Genomic DNA, 21,741 nt, shown 5'->3' with positions numbered 1-21,741 from the left:
GAACTGAATTCAGGACCTTTGGAAGAGCAACTAGTATTCCTAACCTCTGAGCTATGTCCAGCCCACAGTCTCATACTTTCTCTTAATTAGATAGCTATATTAGCTAAGCTGTGCCTATAATAAGCTGACCTCTATACCTACCTGGCTATTTCAGTTTCTGTAAAGGCCTTTGCTACAGCATACTAATGTTCTACATAGTTTTGTTCTTCTCACACAAGTCATAGAGTTCGCCCAGTACTTTTGATACCTATGATGTTTCATAAGTGGGTATTTCCTTAGTGGGAGAAACTAAACATTTATAGATATTCAGATATTGAAAAATCAATAAAGGAAGCATACCCTACTGTATTTGCTATCCTGTGCCATTATGTCTGGATTTACATTACTCTTCCTCATCTATCTCCCCTAAACATAATGCGGTAACCTTATAGTTTTCAGGAAAGTTCAGGAAAACTAATAGCACAGAGAAGAAGACCCAAACTGAACAGACAATATGTAACAAAAGATTATAATTAACATTATCAAAGAAAATGAAGTGGCTTTACCTCCACAAAGGAAGAATTAAATATTATAAGAAAAAATATAAATCAGAAAACAAGGCAAAGCTGGAATAATTGAGCAGGGAACACTTGCATAACATGTTCTGAACTCTGATTTTATACCAAGAAACACACACACACAAATACACATGCACACACAAATACACATGTGTGTGCACACACAAATATACATGTGTGCACACATACATAGACAAATACACATGCACACACAAATGCACACGTGCGTGCACTCACCTTAGAAAGTTAAAATGCATAATTGGATTTTTTTTTTAATTTAGAAAATAGCAAAAAATTACTGAAGTAAAAGAAGTAAGAAAAGTTAAGTGCGCTGGTACATGTCTATGAAGTCCTAGCTCTTAGGAGACTGAGGCAGGGTTGTGTTGGTTTAAGACTAGCCTAGGACCCCTAGAAAGACTCTTTTTTGGAGATAAATGCAAAATACTGTAATGCATAAGGCAAAAAAAAGCTAAAGAGGCAACTCTATATGGGAAGGAAACACCAGGACAGAGAAGAGCATGGAGAATGGCAGAAGACTGCGGGATAGGAGGAGAAATCAAAATAAAACCTAACAACACACACATTAAAAGATGCTTTAGTGAAAACTGAAGTGGTGTATAATGCCAAACTGAAAAGAGATTAATGTGCCAGAAGATAACCTCTGAGAAATTCTTGAACAACAGCAAAAACCCACAAACTTTTAAGATGGGAGAAAAGTTGAGATAAAAGAACACAAGCATAAAATTTAATATTCATCACATAAAATTAAAAAGAGAAAAATGAAGCCAAAAGTATAAAATAAAGGAATTCAAAAAGAGGAAACAAAACAAAACAAAAATGACAAGACAAAGATACTGTCAAGAGAAAAAGTTTGAAGTGAAGACAGAAATGAGTCTTCATGCTGAAATGCCATGACAGTACAGTTGGAAAACTCAAGACAATAAGCCAAACGGAGAAGCCTCACCCAAGTTCTTACAGGGAAATGACAGGACATGGAGGACATTGTCATCTTTCAGAGGAAAAGATTTTTAAAAGCAAAGTAAATCCAATATTGGGAGCTATAGTACATAACTGTTGGGCTACAACTGCCAGACTAAATGGAAAAACAAATTCCAAGTTATAAAGACAAGCAGTACACCAACTGTGTGACACCTCAACTCAAAGAAAGTTGTGAGGCTCAAGTTGTCCACATAAATTATCCTCTATCTAGGAAAGTCAAGAGAAGGCTTCCTTGGTCAAAGTTAACTTCCCAAGAACGTTATAAGGATGCCAACACCTACTAGCCATCCTATCCTGGTTAGCAGTGGGCACTTAACTAAAGCTGTCAATATTATGGCAAGACTTTCTATGTTCATTGGCAATCCAATTAAATGAAATCAGAAATCACTAGGTGACATTTATCAGAAAGGTCCTTAAAGGGGCCTGGTTCACTGGGAAGCAAGCATTCATTCCCTGTCCCTCCCCATATTTTAGCTGTCCCCGACTAAAAAACATGAAATGAAGGAAGCTGTGTCAGCCAAAGAAAGTTGCTGATAATCCCAAGGCTGGCAGATCAGGACAGAACTTGCCATCACTTACATACAGTGCAACTACCGTATGACGATTGTTCACTGTCTGGCAGTAGTATAGAACGTGGATGTTCACTTCCAGATGAAGAACAGAGGAATCTAGAGATCAAAGGTCCCCTTTCAGGAACAGCTAGAGTAATTTAGGGCAAGGCTTGCGCACCAGGCTGGGTTATGGAAACAGTCTTCCACTGAGTGTCACAGTTAGCTCTTTTAGAATGGCATTGCTGGTATCGGACAGCACTGGATACTCGGGAGTTCACAAGCCTGTGATGACACCAAAAGTGGTATAGCCCTTTGGTTAAGCCGCTATGGTAAGCATGACAGAGGGTGCAGGCGGACACCCCAGAAGACAGGTCCGCTGAGACGCACGCCCAGCGGATGCTTCACAGGCCGTGAACACCCATCTTGCCCTGATGGAGCAGGCTTCAGTGGCTGCCCAGGCAGTTCTGCCATCACTGCCATGATCATCCAGGGAGGAAGGGAGTCCTCTCCTTCCCAGAATAAACGTCTCGGACGGTCATGATGGAGGCATGTCTTGAGCTCGAGCGAGCAAACCAGCCTTTATTTTCCTAAACCAGGGATTTATAAACCTTGGGCAGTGGGGAGGGGTTTGAGAGTGAATGTGCCTGATTTGCTAGGGGTAGAGGTACCAGAATCCTTGATTTACGTGCAGTGGTACAGCGGTAGCTCATTTACATGCAGTAGGGGCTCCTATCACAAGAAGGAGAGCACAGTACTTAATTATCCCATGGGTAGGGGAAGAACTTCCAGGTACAATTAAAGGTCATGCAGGACTCAGGCAATTTATTTTTTTACTGCTAAATATTATTCTATTTGCAAGTTTACACCCATTTATATACATTGTACTTTTGTGGTAGTAGTAATGGTGGTAATAATGGAGCTGCTGCTAGGAATTGAACCCAGGCTTCTACACATGCTAATCAGTTGGAATTCTATTAATGACGAATATTTGAGTTGCTGTATTTTTATTATTGATGTTGCCAATGTCGCAATGTTGTTACAAACAGGAGTGCTTTGACTATTCTTGTGTATTTTTACTGGTGCTCATTTGTACAATTTCCTTTATAGTATACCCTACAAATGGAATGGCTGGGTCACAGGATATGCCCACACTAACTACCATTAACAACCTGTGTTCAGCCCTCAAGAACCATGTGATGGAGGGGCAAAACTGACTGACTGCCATGAGCTTCCTTCTGAGCTCCACAGGTATGACATGGTATGTTAGACATTGCCTTCACATAACACAGAGAGAGACAGACAGACAGACAGACAGACAGACAGACAGACAGATAGACACAGAGACGCAAAGACACAGAGAGAAATACAACAAAATATTTTTAAATATCAGCATTTTATACATATGTAAGGTCATACAATGGTACTCTGGAGTCACTTTTTTTTTTTTATTTCAGTGAGGTTATGAGGTATTCCAGATTTTAATGTTTCATTTCTTTTGTTTCCCCTTGTAGAATGCTTACATGTGTGTCTTATCTCTTTTTTCTTTTGGTCACCTTTTTTTCTTGTTCTTTATATTACATGAAAACTAGTTTTGTCAGCCACCTCTGTATTTTTGCTGTCTTAATACCTGTCGATAAAGCTTGTGATTCCCATCCAAGGCTTGTACATCATTTGCAACATATTTATTAATACTTTAGAATTCTGAGGCTTTTGTAAATGGCCTTTCAAATGCTATATTTTGTGTAGGTGTAGTTCAGTGGTGAGGTACTTGCCTAACATTCCTAAAGCTCTAGGTTCAATCCCAACATGATAAAAAACTTAAATTATCTGCATTGTTATTGTTCAAATATGTTTACCAACTTAGTTGTCAACGTAGCTAGTGTGCGGTTTCCAGCAACACCTTAGGTCAGATATAAGTTTTAGGTTCTTTCCTACTCATTAGAAATTATCATTCTCCGCTTCGTCTAGTTACCCTGATTAGCCCTGTGCTAGGGAGACGCAAAAGTCAGCACTCACGACTGGAGTTTGCTGTTGAAGGACTGGCGCCAACGTTTCAGCATCATTTTCGTTGTAAAATTTTTCATAACGTCTTGATCAGGTTGATGGATTTTCTCTATTTCAAACTGTTATGTGATTTTATGAATCAAAGCCAAATCTTACTAAAGATTTAAATTTACTTCCCATATTCCTGAGATGATCACATGGCTTTAGTTCTTTATTTAAACGTATCATCTTGCACTAACTCCATTTTGCATGTGGACATGTTACATCTTCTTAAATAAGGAATAGGAAGTAGGACAGGTAATCACTTCGAATGATACTGGAAAACGTCTCTAAGAAATATGAGAGAAAGATCCAGCTTTAGCAAGATCGTGCATAACATAAGCAGCGAGCTTGCTCAATGCCTATTCCAAGGACATAATGATCTGGCCCAAAGAAGAGAAGTCAGGGTGCGCCAAGGGACTCCCTGGGTTAGCCGTGTCCAAAGAAAGAAGCGTAACTGCGCAGTGGGCAACACCTTCAACAAAGGGAACTGGTCAAACAGGGTATCTCATGGAAAGAGTAAAAGTGGATCCTAAATTTCATGCCGTGACCATATGTGGGTAGGTAGGGCAGGTCTTCTGTGGCCTTGGGTTTACTTTTAATTAAAAGTAACTTCAACTACGAACAATTATTTCAGCTTTTATTTTGTCATAGAAATTAACATGTTATTAACATATTCCTTGGCGGTTTTATATGCATATCTAAAACATTCGGGTCACACTCATTCCTTCCAGTTCTCGAATTCTCCACCCACGGTGGCCAGCACCTCCCCCTACCTTCCTTCCTCAAAGTCCTTTTTCTACTTTCAGTGTTTCCGCTGTGATGTGCTGTTTGGTGACCCGCCAGATTTGACCAGGGCCCCTCACATGCAGATAGACATAGTGCTACCCACTGAAGCATACGTAACTCACCAGGGGTTACATCATTGGAGACAGGGGTTCCAGCAACCCTCAACTGCCATTAACTCCCCCTTGAAGGGGCAGGACCCAAAGGATGCCCCCCATCTTTAACAACCTATTTACTGCCTGGTATACAGGCAACTGCAGCTCTTATGAGTCCCACAGTGCCACAGCCATGTCATGCCCATAAAATAGCATTCAAGGCCCTCTCCCTACTATCTTTCAGCTTTTATTACAACACATTAGAACTTTAAAAAAAAAAAAAAAAAAGATCACTCTACATATCCCACGATGGCCTTGGGTTACTGAGGCTTCAGGTCCCCAAGCGCCAGCCTTACAGGCATTTGCCACCATATCCTCACTATAAACTCTTCTTGCGTCCTAGTTCCAAAATGTCTGGAGGCAGAAAGAGATTCCTGACGAGCTTGACTCTGGAAGAGTCAGCACTCCAGAAACAGCATGACAGTTGAGAGGTCCCCACCTGAGTCTGAAGTCGCACATACACTGACAGAACGTGGGCCTACGCTTCACACAACAGAGCTCCTTCCCTTGCATTCATTCAAAACCAGCTTTAATAAAATAGCTTGGTTCTGGAATGTTAGGGACTCCAGAGGCAAAGAGCCACCATCAATAAGTTACTTTGGCAGCCAAGCTGCTCTTTGTCTTTTACCCCAGCACTCACTCAGAAGGCAAAGACAAGAAGTGTTTGAGTCAGCTTGGACTTTCATAGAGAGCTGTAGGCCAGCTAAGGCTACATAGTGAGTCCCTGACTCAAAAAAAAAAAAAAGAGAGAGAAAATTCAAGACAACAACAAAAATATTAATTTGGGATAGAATTAATAACAAGTATGGGGCAGACAGGCTAGCTCAGCCTTACCATATGACTGAGTTTAATGGAATTGGAACCCACAGACAGATAGAAGCAAACCCCAACAGAAGCACTCTAGTACGTGTGCATCCCGACACATATGTCATACACAGCAATAATAAAGTAAATAGCAGACATCTAGGACTACAGAGGTGGCTCAACAGTTAAGAGCACTTTCTATTCTTGCAGAGAATCCTGGTTTGCCACCCAGCACCCAAACCTGGAAGTGTACAACCATCTGTGACTCTATTTCCAGGGCATCCAAGGCCCCCTTCTGAACCCTGAAGATACAAAGTATACACATGCTGCACAGACAATAGGCAGGCACTGACACATGTTCATAAAATAATATAAATTTTTTAAAAATAGGCATAGAGTTAGAAAACTTTTCTGTATTGTTTGAATTGTTTTATCCATTTCCAAATGACCATAAGATTAAAATATAAAATGCACAAAAAGGTGGCATATCTTAATATTATCCAAAAAGTACATGTCACACTTCTAGAACCGACCCCTTCCTTTTCTCCTCTCTTCTTATACAAAAGAAAGGGTCTTGCATCTTTTAAGAAGCAGGGGTAGAGCTCTGAGTCTTGAACCAAGAAAATTATATTTTAGTTCACTATGTTTCCTAGGGAGTTTGGAGACAAAACTTTTTACCATGCATACTCACCTCTCATTGCAAAGATCAAACAGTAAATATTTGCGCACCTTCTTCCGCTTTTAAATGACACCTTTCTAACTTATCTAATCAGAAAATGCAAATATATCATCATTGTTAATTAAAAAGAAAAATGTTAAACCTGTAATATATTCCAAACAATTTGCATTTGATACCACAGAACAAAAGACCACAACATTTACCATTAATGAAGGACTTCTTCAAATTTACACAAGGTGAATGAACCCGAAAGAAAACAGTGAGCTAATGATTACAAAAACAATTATCTCCCCATGTAAGAGATGATTTTCCCTAATAGCTCTAACAAATTTATTCTGCTATTGCAGAAAAGACAAACACATGTGAGTGTATGTGTGTGTGTGTGAACACATGTATAAATTAATATACAAGTGAACAACCAAAAAATTCACTAGCTAAATTTCTGCCTGTTACCACTCAGGAAAGCAAGCACAGAATGAGGATAAATGCAAAATTCCTTGTTTTGCTGATGACAGTCAAGAAAACTTTAAAATTTTATGAGATGTACACATACTTTAACATGTATGTGTTTAACACATAATGTATTGATTCTGTATGTACAATCAACAACATTACTAGCAAAAGCTGGGGTTTTCCTTTAAATGGAAAATATAAAGTCAGCTTAGGGTATGAAAACAGTGTTTAAACATATTCTATGGACATTAGTATTTCATAAGTGAAGTGTTATTTAAAATAAATCTAAAACACTTCTCCATTGCTGTGGGAGTACAAACTTGTGCAACTGCTTTGGAAAGCAATGTGGTGCTTTCTCAGGAAATTGGGAATAACTCTACCTCAGGACCCAGGCATACCACTCCTGGGCATGTACCCGAAAGATGCTCCACCATACAACAGGGACATTTCCTCAACTATGTTCATAGCAGCTTTATTCAGAATAGCCAGAATCTGGAAACAACCTAGATGTACCTCAACCAAAGAATGGATAAAGAATCTGTGATACATTTACACAATAGAATATTATTCAGCTATTAAAAACAAGGAAATCTTGAAATTTATAGGCAAATGGATGGAACTAGAAAAGATCATCCTGAGTGAGGTAACCCAGACCCAGAAAGACACACATGGTGTATACTCACTCATAAGCGGACATTAGCCACATAATACAGGATAACTACACTATAACACAGAGACTGAAACATCAACCAAGGACCCTGTATGATATGGACCTAGACCCTCTGCTCAGATGTAGTAGCACAGTCTCCTTGTGGGTTCCACATGTGAAGAGTAGTGACTACTTCAGTCTTGCACTCTGGGCACCAAACTTAGATCATTTCCCCCTGGCAAGATGACCATGCCAGGCTACAGAGGAAGAGGTTACAGGTAGTACAGCTGAGACTTGATAGGCTGAAGTCATATGTTAGGGGAGGAGGGCTCCCCTTTCTGAGGACTAAGGGAGGGAGGGAGAGGGGATGAGGGACGGAGGGAGGGGGAAGGGAAGGAATGAGAGAGAGGGATACAATCAGGATGTGAAGAATTTAAACTGCAGAACAAGCAGGTAACTTATATTGCTAATCCCACTCTATGGGAATAGCTCTGAGACTGGCTGAGACATCAATGTCTAGGCACAGACAATGCTTCTTGTTGGCTACAGAACCCCTAGGAATTACTATTAGATGCCATTCTCCATAAGGCATGAATGAAGATTTACAGATGTCTTTTTATTCCCTGTTCATATAAAGAGCAGGAAACCAGCCTTAATTGTTCTGTGCATCACACACACCTTAAACACTTATAATTTTAGAACTGTATAACGCTTGTGAGAAATTATATGCTTTCAGGACAAAAGAACTGGACATTGACATTGGATCAGACCTGACAGGATGCACTTCTCTCAGCATGCTGGACACTGACATCCTGTATCCTTCATGTTCCAGCACCAACTGCTTCAATTGTTGTTCCTCATTAGAACAAGACGCTTTCAAAGAGAGCTTCCAATCACAATTGATCCATCACTTCCGATTGTCCCACACAGGACTCTAATTAAGCCTGGAATTTCTCAACATTTAGAAACTGGAACACAAATGCAATCCTAGCTTGTTTAACCATTTCCCCAATTTTATTTGGGCCTCTACTAGGTACTATTCACCCCAAATCAACTGCAAGAAACCTTAAGAAAATGATGCTCCATTTTCATTAAGGGGATTGGGTAGGGTTTTGGTTGCTTTCTTGGGCTATAGAGGGTTATTACAAATGGGAGTTGGTCACAAGTTATTATTGGTGTTATTTAGAAAAAAAAACAAGGTTAGACTCAGTGACGTCTCTCTTTTACCTTATCTTACATGCTTAGGTTTGAAGATAGGAGTGGAAAAGAAAGAAGGGAGAAATAGAAATACATAGGGAGGATAGAACAAAAAGTAGATCAGTGGATCTACTCCTCAACTTAATGCCTCAATTGTCACTCACAAGGTTATTTTTAATTCATTAGTATAGAATTTTGTATATAGATGCAAAATAAGTTTAATTCTAGATACAGTGGTATAGAATTCAAATGTAAGAGTATTCTTCACACACATTATATAGAGATATATATGTACATAGATACATATGTTTCTGCCCTAATAAGAGGTATTGTATACGTAGATCTCAATTATAATACAAGATTTACTTCAAATACTTTGAAAGTGCTATTGGAGGCTATTTAGGATAAATGAGTTATACAAGGTAATTGTTATCTGATCAGATCGTGGTCATGTCACTTACTGGTCTACTTTTATCACAAGAATATACATCTTAGGTGTGGCAGATAGATATGATTCTATAGAAAGATAACGTAAGATAGTTAGATAAGGTCTTCAAAAACATCAGAGACATGTAGAATATAGCATTTAAAATGTTTTTATTATTTTAAAGATATTATTTTAAACCTGACAATGAGACAGGTTAACTCCTGGCAACACACAGCCTACCTACAAGAGGATGATGAGCATCAAAGAACTTCCTTATGGAGATGGCTTCAAATGTGGTAAACAAGCCACTGGGGAAAATGTCCTCATTTCTACCATAGAATTCTGCCTAAAAGTGGACAAGCTTAGAAGCAGACAAAGTTGAGAACCAAATTCTGCCTTGACAGGGTAAGCAAGTTCCTGACTCAGAAATACGTCTGTCATATATATTGGGCCAGAAGGCTGAAGAAGATGCTCCAACGTAATAGAGAGTTTTTGGGTGACTATTCAGGTAGAAACTGTCTCTGTCATCTTCTCATTAGGAAAGCTACTAACCTGCCCTCCCGGCATACTCAGGTAATCAAGTTTATTCCTTCTCAAGTCTCTGATGGGGTTGAAGACCAAGTAGCTTAATCTTACAATGAAGCTTAGTTGTATAGGGGTTAAGATGTTTTTAGGTCTAAATGGATGTCGTAAGTTGATAATGATAAGATGTGATGGAGATTGATTTATATTCAGAATTTTAGATACACCAAGATAGGAAAGATGCTTCAAGGCTGTCAAATACAAATAGCCAAAACACTAAGAATGTAACATTTATATAATTGCTGATTGTGTCATGGTTCTTCTTGCTATAGGTAGTTTATTGTATATTTGTGTAATAATATAAATGTATATGTAAAAAATAAAAAGTAATAATAATAATAATAATAATAATAATATCATCACCTCTATCATTCAGTCTCAGATCCTTCATGAGACTGGATGATATCACACTAAAAACATTTATTTCATCATTTAAAAGTAAATAAATTAAATTTCTCTGACATATGTAAAGCTTATATAAGATTTTGGGTGTGATATTTTGTTATCCCAATAAAACAATGAAAATAGTAAAAAACAGGTGTAACTCCTGAAATCTTATGATTTTACAAATTCTGCTTTGTACTCAGGCCAGGAGCCTGGAGGCTTGAAGAAAGACCATGGGCCACTATACCTTATGGCCCCAGGCATATCTCACTCTATCTTTCTAAATAAAACAAAAAATATAAGAGGAATGATAAAAGTATCCAGTTGGTTCACACTTCCCAAATCCAGGCTCCATTTCCTGAAACCTGGTTGATGGGCTCTCATGTGGAGCATTTCCCATCAGCTCCTAGAAATCACCTATCGGAACCTCCGAAGTGTTTCAGAATTGGACGATGAATAATTAATGCAACTGCACTCACAGACCTTCATAATGAGCCCATTTCTTATAAGTAAATAACTAACGACCAAGACCAAATGAACACCAGTGGATTTGAGATGTCTGGGAAAGAGGCCTACTGTTCTGTGTGAAGGCTAAATCGGACACTAACAGGCTAAGAGTCACAAGCTTCCAGTTTTATTAGTGAGTTTTTAGACCCATTTACTCAATGTGTCAGCTTAATTCTCATATCGGCAAATGAAAGTTGTTTGTGGGCTCATGAAAGAGAACGGAACTGGCTATATCAGAGAACCACAGGAAGCCACAAATGTTAACTGATTGGCTGGCCATAAATTTATTGTTTTAAACTGCTGAATTATGCATTCACTGCTCTGCTCCCGAAAGCAGTTTTCTTCTCCTTTCCTGTGTTTGTGTCAGTCTTTTTCTGCCTTATGCATCATCTCTATATTCATAAAGGATATTGCTAGTCAGCAGCCTGCTTACATAGTCACATGTACAAATGTACATAATTAAATAGCAGCTTTGAAGCCCTTTATATTTGGTATTTTTAATAAAAGAAGTTAGATAAAATCTTCTGCTGCATGAAAATGTGTATATAAAGTGTTACTCATGAAATAAATGTCTTTTTTTTTTTTTTTAAGTAAAGACCCAGGAAGCCATCTCTCCTATATCACTCACTTCTGAGTAACTATAAACTTATACTTAAGTTAAGTCTTGTGACTATTCATGAAGGTATTAGCTTTTGAACAGTCATTTTGTCACCCAAATTTAGTCTAATTTTCACTTTGGCTTGAAAGTTCGTCTTCAAGAAGAGGGACCACTCTGAGTTACAAAGTAACAAGACTCTATAATTGCTCTAAGGTGAAGAGAGGCTGCGAGCGAGCATGAGAATCTGCTAAAGGAGCTAAGGACGCTGCAGTCAGCACAATAGACTCAGAGGAATATGAACTCAGTCATGCACCTTGACAGAAAGAGCCACAAGCAGTGACAAGGCCTCTATATAACACCACTTCTCCATCTGGTAAAGGAGATAGTCCTCTCTCTCATGTGTTCCTAAAAGGAAACAGTATCATCAAAGTGCATCATGACTCACCAAGATAGGAAAGATGCTTTCCTCAAGGCTGCCAAATACAAATAGCCAAAACACTAAGAATGTAACATTTATATAACTCCTGATTGTGTCATGGTTCTTTTTGCTGTAGGTAGTTTACTGTATATATGTATATGTTATGTATATCTATATGTAAAAATTAATATATAAAAAAATCTTTCATTAAAAAGAAGACGAAAAAGTGCATTGTGTATCACAAACACCCAATAAGTGTTAGATTCCTTCATACTCTCCATCCTTTCAGTGTCTAGTAACCAATATCATTTCTAAAGAAAGGTAAAGATACACAAGTGTTGAAGTGGCCCTTGATCAAACTAAAGTGCTTAGCCATCTAAGCAACTAGCAGAGTAACCCTGTTCAAAAATTCAATAGCTAGAACAAGTAACAATTTCTTTTTTCTCTCTTTTTTTTATTATTTAATTAATTTATTCAGATTACAACTTAATTCTTATCCCATCACTTGTATCCTCTCATTTCTCCCTCCCTCCCGCTTCCACCCTATTCTGTCCCCCTAGGTCTGAAATGAATAAAGAACCTAAAACTATGTTTCTCAAAAGAAAACATATCAATTGTCAACATGTGCCAAGTAATATGTAAAGACGAACCTATTAGAATTACACCTGAATTCACAATAAAGACTCTAAAAGCCAAAAGGACTTGGATACATGTCCTGCTGACTCTAAGAGATCACAGGTGGGAGCCCAGACTACTGTATACATCAAAACTTTCAGTAAACATACATGGAGAAAATAAGATATTCTGTGGTAAAGTCAAATTTAAACCAATAGCTATCCACAAACCCAACCCTACAGAAGAGGCTAGAAGAAAAACTCCAATCTAAAAAGGTTAACTGCAATTTGAAACAACAACAAAACCAAAACGAATGAAACACACACACACACACGTGCGCGCGCGCGTGCACACACACACACACACACACACGTGGCTATCAATTGGAGATAGATTCTGTGTTAAGAACATTCATGTCCACTTCTCCCTCTCAGCACTGAGACCCCATTTGGCTTACACACGTACAGACCTGTGCATGCACTAGTCTCTTTAAGTTCACATGTGCACCAATTCTGCTGTGTTTAGCTCTTGTTTCATGGTGTCCACCACACCCTCTTACAATCTTTCCACCTCCTCTTAGGCAGTTCTCTTATCACATTCAAAGCAAATGCTGATGCTTCTCTGGTTGTCCCACAGCAATTACAGTGCCCATGTTTTCAGAAAGATGAGCTCCAGCAATCTTGCAGTGGAAGAACTTAGGTAACTTTCTTTGATGTATTGTTGGAACTATTGTTTGATGAGCTTAAACTGCTTAATATTTTGCTTTAAGTCAAGGTGTGCCTATAAACTTTCCTAAAGGGAAGCAAACACGTATCATCTTTCCACTCAGTGAACTGTTTGTCACTACTATTACTATTTATCATAACCTATTAAGCTCATTTTAAAGCACTAAAATAATTCCCAAAGAAATTATTGGAATGGTCTAAAAGAACTTCAAAAACCAAACAAGCAAAAGACCATTGCAAAGCCCAAGAAGTACAAATTTTATTTTCAATGATTTTTTTAAATAAAGTTTAAAAAAAAAAAACTATGAAGGAACCCTGATCATTATACAACTGAGAAAGGACTAAGTGGCTTAGAAACACTGACACATGTGCAGGAATGACAGGGATAGTTGTTTATTTTTGAAGAAAAGTGAAGTTGTGTGAGTGAAGTATTTTTCATGGAACTAGAGAGCACCATGTTAGCCAAAATAAGGTAGACCAAGAAAAACAAATACTGTATGTCTTCTCTTACATAGGAAATCAAGATTTAAAAATAGAAAACATGACTAGAAAGAAGAAGGTAGAAAGTATTTGTGAAGAGAGAGGGTATAAGCCGGTCTGAGCAGGGGGCAAAGAGGGGTAGAGAGGGGTTCACTTGCTGTACATAGCTTGCATGTACATGAACATCATGGCCAAGCAATAAACACCACTCACTGTCTTGTGCATGAATAGATGCTGATTTTAAAAGTGGTAAAAGGTTGGAGATGGTTCAGTTGAGAAAGTACTTGCCATTCAAGTGTGACAACTGGAGTCTGAGTCCCATAACCCAAGTAAATACCAACTGGATACAGCAATATGCTTCTATTTGCAGAGAAGATAGAGAGACGGAATCAATGCCCCCAAGCAAGCTTCTGTGCTAGGGCAGCTCTTGCCAGAGAGATATGGGTTCAGCTGAGAAACTGCCTCAACGAAAAAGGTGCAGAGTAATTAGGGAAGACTGTCGAGATCTACATATATCGACACACGTGCACTTACCTGCACACATGCAACATTCATGCGCATGCTCACCATCACACATGCACACACATGCACACACACACACATACACACACACCTACTAGAATTTTTTAAATTAATTTAAAAAACATAATAGCAAACAGAAGAACTACTCAGTGATAGGAAGACAAAGTCATAAGGCTTTCCAGGCCTAGAATACTAATTTAAGGGTATAAACGTACATTTATAGGTTTAACTTAAAGGCTTCTTTTAAAGCTTCTGCTCATTATGTTTTTTGTAATGTGTCGGATACTCCACTGTGCACCTGAGATCACTTTCTTCATTTAATTTCTAGACATCAAAATGATCATAAAATAATTTTGTTTATTATATAAAAACATAGGCCCTAGAGCCCAAAATTTATGCTGCCCAAACTATGAATCTCTGTTTATGGAATATTAATATTTAATGCTAAATTATTATTTTAGTAATATCAGTGGTCACTTCTTAACCAGTTTTATATCCAAATAACCACACAGAGAGAACAGGAGCTATTTAATTAGTCTATAGCACAATGCTGTACAATAATTATTCCATCCTAAACCTCCATGCTAGTATAGTGTCTTCCCATTCAGATTTCTCCTCATTATACTTGCTTTTAAATTATCTCCTAGGCCTGTTTCATGTCTCTTGATGTTTCCCAGTCTCTCCTCATCATGGCTACAGTCTCTCCTTCCTTCTCTTTTCTCCTCCCCCTCACTTGATCTGGATGTCCCACCCTATTCTCTGTCACTGCTCAGGATTTGCTAGTTTGTTTTTTTTGGCAATACAGAGAACAAACAGTGACATGTTTACACAAACTTGAAACAGGAGACACTTAGAATAAACATCACAATGCAATGTCCTGATTGAAACCCAGAGTGTGGGGTGGAAAAATTAACATTTGAATGTACAAGGGTAAACTGTACACAGTCCACAAGAGCACTGCGACAACAAATCTCTACATTGGGAAAGCAAGTTCAGCAGCACACCTTCAAAACCTGCTGCTCACTGCTCACCAGGGCTGGAGAGATAGCTCAGAGGTGAAATGTGAGCTGCTCTGGTGGACAGCCTGAGCTTAGTTTTGAGGTGCATAGCAGCTGAGCTCCAGGGATCAGAAGAGAGCCCTCCTCTGGCCTACAAGGGTAGCTACACTCATGTGCATGCCTACACACAGACACACAAACACAATTAAAAATAAAATGAACATTATAACGAAAATTTCTGTCATAAATCACGCAAGCACTTTTTTCAAAATCTGAAAATGGGTAGTTTAAATAGTGCCTTCAAATGCCCTTCAAACATTTTATTTTTCTGTTCCACCTAGTGCATCTCAACCATCATGACAAGTATCCTAACAAACATAGGATGCCGGTGTGTTTCACCTGGGTCTCCAAGGAGACCACAGATGAGAATTCTTTCTCCAAAATGAGGATAAGATCCAGAAAAAATGGCCTCTCTGGTGAGATGGCTCAGCAAGTTGGAGCATGTGCCACCAACCCTGACGACCTGAAGTCAATCCCTGAGACCCATGAGGTGAACTGACTCTTCAAGCTATCCTCCCTCCCTCCCCCCTCCTCTCTCTCTCTCTCTCTCTCTCTCTCTCTCTCTTTCTCTCTCTCTCTCTGTCTAGCTCTCTGTCTCTGTCTGTCTCTCTGTCTCTGTCTGTCTCTGTCTGTCTGTCTCTCTCTTTCTCTGTCTGTCTGTCTGTCTGTCTCTCTCTCTCTCTCTCTCTCTTTCCCTCTCCCTCTCTGTTTGTCTGTCTGTCTCTCTCTCTCTCTCTCTCTCTCTCTCTCTCTCTCTCTCTCTCTCTCTCATACACACACAGACACATGCACACACACACTTGAATAAATGCTAACATTGGCAAAATTAATCAATTTTATACTTAATTTTAGTGAACATCATAAAACAGGCCTTGTTAGGAAGTACTTGGAGCAGTGGTATCCAGCATTGCTATGTGTAATACCACATAGCTAGTCCACATCTCATGAAAGCAGAGTCTCTAAAGACTTGCTTTGACATCCATCATCATTCCAGTGGTCAAGGAGGAACTATTCACTCAGAGGAAGAAGTTCTTCCTTTCTACCCTCAATAATCCTGAAAATTGGAAGAATGTCTCTCAGATGACCATGCTTCCCATACACAGGTAACCTCAGTGACCTGGGTACCTCCTTGCTGTGTGGGTTGCTAGCACATAAATAGTAACTTGTGTCATCAGGTCACTTCAGTGTCATTGAAGTATTCAGCTAAGGGCATCTGCCCCACCCTCAACCCACAGTTAATGCACTCTTCAAAGGCATTTCCCTTTATCCAGTTGTCTTATACTTTAAACTTATACAACTGTGTGCAGTTCTAATGTATTTACAGTGTAAAAAAAAAAAAGAAGAAGAGGAAGGCAGACACAATGAAACATTCGAGTAAGGTTTTCTTTAGTCATTTTTAATCCTCTCTGCTTTTAAAAAGAAAAGGTTAAAGTTTAAAACAAACAAAATAGACCAATTCTAAATCTGAGCTCTATTTTGTATCCTGTAAAATCTTTTTTGTTGTTGTTGTTATTCTTTTCATTACTCTAAAGAGAAATGGAATCGACCGCTAAAATGAAGCATCACTCAACTTCCCCTTCTCTGATGGTCTGTATTATGTCATCATGACCATCATCATCATCATCATCATCATCATCATCATCATCATCATGGACATTGTGAGAAACAGTAGAGGGTCCAATTCCTGCAAAGGGCTGCTAATCCTTCTAAGGAAGCTGGAGCAGGCTGACCAGGCTAGTCACTCCACAGACATTGCAGTTAGGGATCCGTTAGCCCTGATGCCAGATCTCTCTATGCTTGGAAGGATGCAGCTGTGATGGGCTGAGAGCATGTGAAAGGGGTCAAAGGGAAATACTGAAGAATATTGAGTCTCCATTGCTTCTTTTCACCTGACATCTTCAGTTTACTTAAGTCTATCTTAAATGTCACTCGCTCTTCATTCCCAATGAATTGTTCTAAATTAGACACTAAAAAGAGGAAGGAGGGAGGGAGGGAAAGAAAGAAAGAGAGAAAGAGAGAGAGAGAGAGAGAATTCTACAGTGGATGTGAAACTGATTTGTTTCTCTTCTCCTCGAACACTGGCTAATTTTGCTTACTGAATGCTTATTTCTTTATTTTCCTGATATCACCCTCATTGAACCTTCCTCGGCATGTGTTTTTACTTGCTCTAACATTCTGATTCAGGAATATTTCCAAGGTTCAGAGCCACCAAGTATCCCACATGACAAATCACATGTGAAATATATATTTAAAAAAAAATAAGAATGTTAAGTTTCAAACACATGGCATCATTCTGCCTCAATATGTCAAAGCTTCACATATTCTTCTGTCAGAACTTTGAGTAGTAATGCACTTGTATTTTGGACGATGTTTCTCACATCAACATAAGCCATTAGGGCAGCACCGTATGACCATGGAAATGCCTTCTCTTTCATATGTAAGTTTTACCAAGAGAAAAGAAGTCATAGCCTAAATCATTCGTTTACTAAATAAGTCTAATAAGGCACATGTACATGCATAATGTAACTTTACTTTTCAGTGGTGTAAATATTGCCAAGTGTAGTGACACATGCCTATAGTCACAGCACACATCAGTCAGAAGCAAAAGAATTGCCATAACTTCAAAGCCAGCCTAGTCTACATAGCAACTTCCAGACAAGCCAGAGCTACATAATAAGAACCTGTTTCAAAACAGGCAAACAAAACCAAAGCAAAAATACTAACACTGCCTTAAATGTTGCTAGTGCTACATTCAAACTGGAAAGTCCTTATAGTAGCTTCATTAAAACTGGAAAAGTCCTTATAGTAAATGGTATGTTAAAGCAATAGGTTTTGTTAGCTGGAATTCTTTTGAAGGAAAAAGTGTTTTCTTTATTCCTTGATTAACTGTGTGTGTGTGAGAGAGAGACAGAGAGAGAGAGAGAGAGAGAGGTGGGGGGATAGCTTTCAAAAATTGTAATGTATGAGAAGGTTCTAGACTCTCGTTAGATTCTTTTTTTAAGGGAATATAAGCAATAGCAAACAATTTCAATCCACTGTCATTCTGAATCCAAGGAATTAAATAGAAAGGTAAGACACTCTCCTTACTAAATGACCATAATGGTACTAAAGACCGTAAACATTTAAAACTTTTGTTAGGGACTCAGCAGGTGCTAGGCACTCTGATGACTACATTATTCAATGTTTAGCTTATAATTTATTTATTTATTTTCTTTTTATAACAGGGTCTTACTATATAATCTGGATGTTCTTGAAATCACAGTCCAGTCCTTTTACCTTAACTTTCCACGTGTATGGATCATAAGTGTGCTGCACCTTTAAATACCTGATTGATAATTCCAGATACACCTTATTTATAGGCATCCTGTCATTTAGTGAAGAGAGTCTCTTACCTTTCTATTTCTAAGAACAGAAGAATTTTTGGCATATAGTTAATGCCTAAAAATACTAAACCATAAAAAAAATGAATGCGCAAGAATAGTGTGTCTCAAAGGTGTTGAAATACAGATGAAATGCAATTCATGCTTTATAAAGAAGCCTTGATTGGCAATGTTGAAGATGAGCATTAATGAGAAGGAGCTGAAACGAGGGAATCATAAAGTTATCCCTAAGTCCAGGAAAGGCATGATGACTTAAGCCAAGGTAGTGCCAGCTGGCCCAGAAACACAGCACACTGATCCAGAGGCAACTGTGGCCGTCCTAGCAAGCAGACAGATAGAGACAGGAAGACAACAGCAAGGCAGCCCTGCAGTCTTACAAACACCCGCCCCCCCAGAGACCTGAGCAGACAACACAGTGTAGGGAGAAGACTACAAATCTGGGGAAAGTACAGAGAGAAAGAGAGTGAGATTTAACTTGCATGTACTGAACTGTTGAGAAATAAAAAATTGAATGAATACCCATGTAAGTGAGGTTAAAGTTGTGGAAACAATGCCCAGGAAAAATGTATCTTTTATATATTTAAACTACTTCACGTGTTCTTATACGTTGCCTCTTAATTTTTTGTGTTTTATTCGTTTTAATAGTTTTTCTTAATATTTTCCTTCTCAAAGTTTAATGCTGCTCATGTCAAACATATAAATAATATGTATACTAGACTTCTGAACTTATTTTATATCACTTTAATGACTAGTTCCCCCCCCCCTTTTTTTTTCTTAATTTATCTGTATTTATAATAATGCTTAGAAAAATTTTCCCTAAAATCAGTGTATTAGCTTCTTTTTCTGCTATGGAAAAACACTCCGACAAGAGCAACTTAAAGGCAAAGGGGGGGGAGGTTGTGTTAGGTCAAAATTCCAGGTAAAATCCATCATGGGGGAAGTCAGGGAACAGGAACTGGAAACAGCAGCTCATTAATGTCAGAAGAGAACAGTGAATGCATCCCTGGAGGTCCTCTGCTCACTTTCTTCAGTCCTAGTCAGGATCCCCTGCCTGGAGAATGCTGCTACCCACAGCAGACAAAGCCTTCCAAGCCAAGAAACTGCTAAGATAGTCCACTACAGACATGAACAGTGGTACTTCTCCTTGGGGATTCCAACTCATGTCAAGTTGACCACACTAGCCATCATATTATACATAGGTTAGTAGATGATAGATAGATAGACAGACAGACAGACAGACAGACAGATAGATATTTTACATTTATTTTTTAGTCGGTACAAGAGAGGAGCGTATTTTTTTTTTGATCCTTTTAAAAAAAAATAAAAAATGACTTAGTTGCCTCATCAACCTTTTTTAAATCTTCATCTCTCCAGTGGTTAACACCTTCACCAATATTAAAACTACTTTAAAATGTGCTTGGAATTCCTTTCCAGCCTTTTAAATCCATCCTCTTGCCCTTACTGCCTTGCCTTGCCTTGCCCCAGGTCAGCTCTAAAGGCATGTGGGCACTTCAGTAGGGTAGAGCTAATTCCCCTCATGCATTTTATTGGTGTTGGCCTACCTGCTCCTCCATGGTATTTCCCATAGGAGACTTGTTATCAACTTGTCTAATGCCAGGAAAGGAAGGCTGTTTCATCTGTTACCGGGGACATATTAAACCTATAAATCAACTTAGGGAAAGTTGACATGATAGCATGATGGAGATGCCCTACAATGACAGAGAAATATCTTCCAATCCCTCAATATTGTTATTTATTCCTTCAAGTAGATTTGGTACACTTACTGTGAAGTTTATGACTAAGTGATTCCCCTTTACTGTCTTTAATTCCTCCTGTCAATGTACTTTGTTCATTACATTTTGCAACAGGTGAGTCTTGCTTTGGATTAGTTTTGGTTGGTTGCATGTTTGTTCAAGTGCTGAAACTTAATGCCGTATAATTAATGGGGTGGGGGTGGGGGCTTCCCTGTGCATTGCAAGACAGTCACAAGTCACATCAGATGGTGGCACCTACAAGCCTCATTCTAATATTCCAAAATGGCTCCAGGCCTTGACAAATGTCACCTAGGGTGGAGGAGATGGGGGATGATGTTGGATTGCCATTAACTAAGAACTGCCATTGTCTGTGAATACTATTGGGTTTTTTTTCCCATGGTAATGACACATCTCATAATCTTGCTGAATTGTCCTGGTCTTTATGTGGCTCATAAAGCATTTGAAACTAAAGCAGGACTAAAAATATCCACTTTAATATTAGTAAAATTATGACAGGAGACTGTGGTTCATATTTACTGGTATATGGGGCTTTATAGTGTCAAATTCCATAATTAAAAACATCACCCCTGCCTCAGTCACAGCCACAAGTCTCCTCAGGCTTGTTAGATGAGACGTGTGCATCTCAGTGCCTGGCAGAGGTTCTTTCCCAAGAGGAGCAGAAGATAAAGATTCTGAGCGGCATTACTTAGCTTTGCCTTCAAATTTCTTCTAGTTGCTTAAAGAGGAGGAGCTGGAGCCAGGGCCCCTCCACTAGGAAGAAACTATCAGGAGTTAGATGTCTGGGCACTCTCGGAATAAACACTTTACCCATATTACTCATTAGTTCCTAAATTCCCAGGAAGCCTTTCACTTCTTCCCAGAGACAAGCCAGCTGTGTCTGAGACACCTCGAAATACACCCCGTGAGAATATGCTACTCTGGGGTGAAAGACCATCCTACCAAGGACGCAGTAGTGTCTCCAGCCCAATGAGAGACCTAAGTGCTTCTGAAAAGGTCTGTGGCTCTTTGTTTCTTGGGCTCCCACTGTAAGTATCACCAGTGTTTATTCACCTGCTTTCTTCAGCGCTTCTCCAAAGCCCAGACAGGAAGCCGAGCATCCCACCATCCCTGCTTGATCATTCTTCATCAAGAGTGAACAAAAATGGCTATTGTTCCTCTTCAGTCTTCAATGCTGAATCTTCCTTAAATCTCGCATATTCTAAAAAAAAAAAAAAAAAATCCAAGGTGTCATTATGTCATCAGTCCCACATGCAAGCTGACTCTGATCTTGTTGAGTAGAAAAAGAAATAAAGTATCTGCTTTTTCTAGTAACTTCCTGATATTTGCCATTCGGCCCCCAACATTCCCCAAGTTAGGTAGTGTTTACTAACAGGCTGACATTATCCCAGAATGCTGAG

The sequence above is a fragment of the Acomys russatus genome, chromosome 30 (assembly GCF_903995435.1).
Source record: "Acomys russatus chromosome 30, mAcoRus1.1, whole genome shotgun sequence".
Classification (NCBI taxonomy): Eukaryota; Metazoa; Chordata; class Mammalia; order Rodentia; family Muridae; genus Acomys; species Acomys russatus.
Note: the sequence above shows the minus strand (reverse complement) of the source record.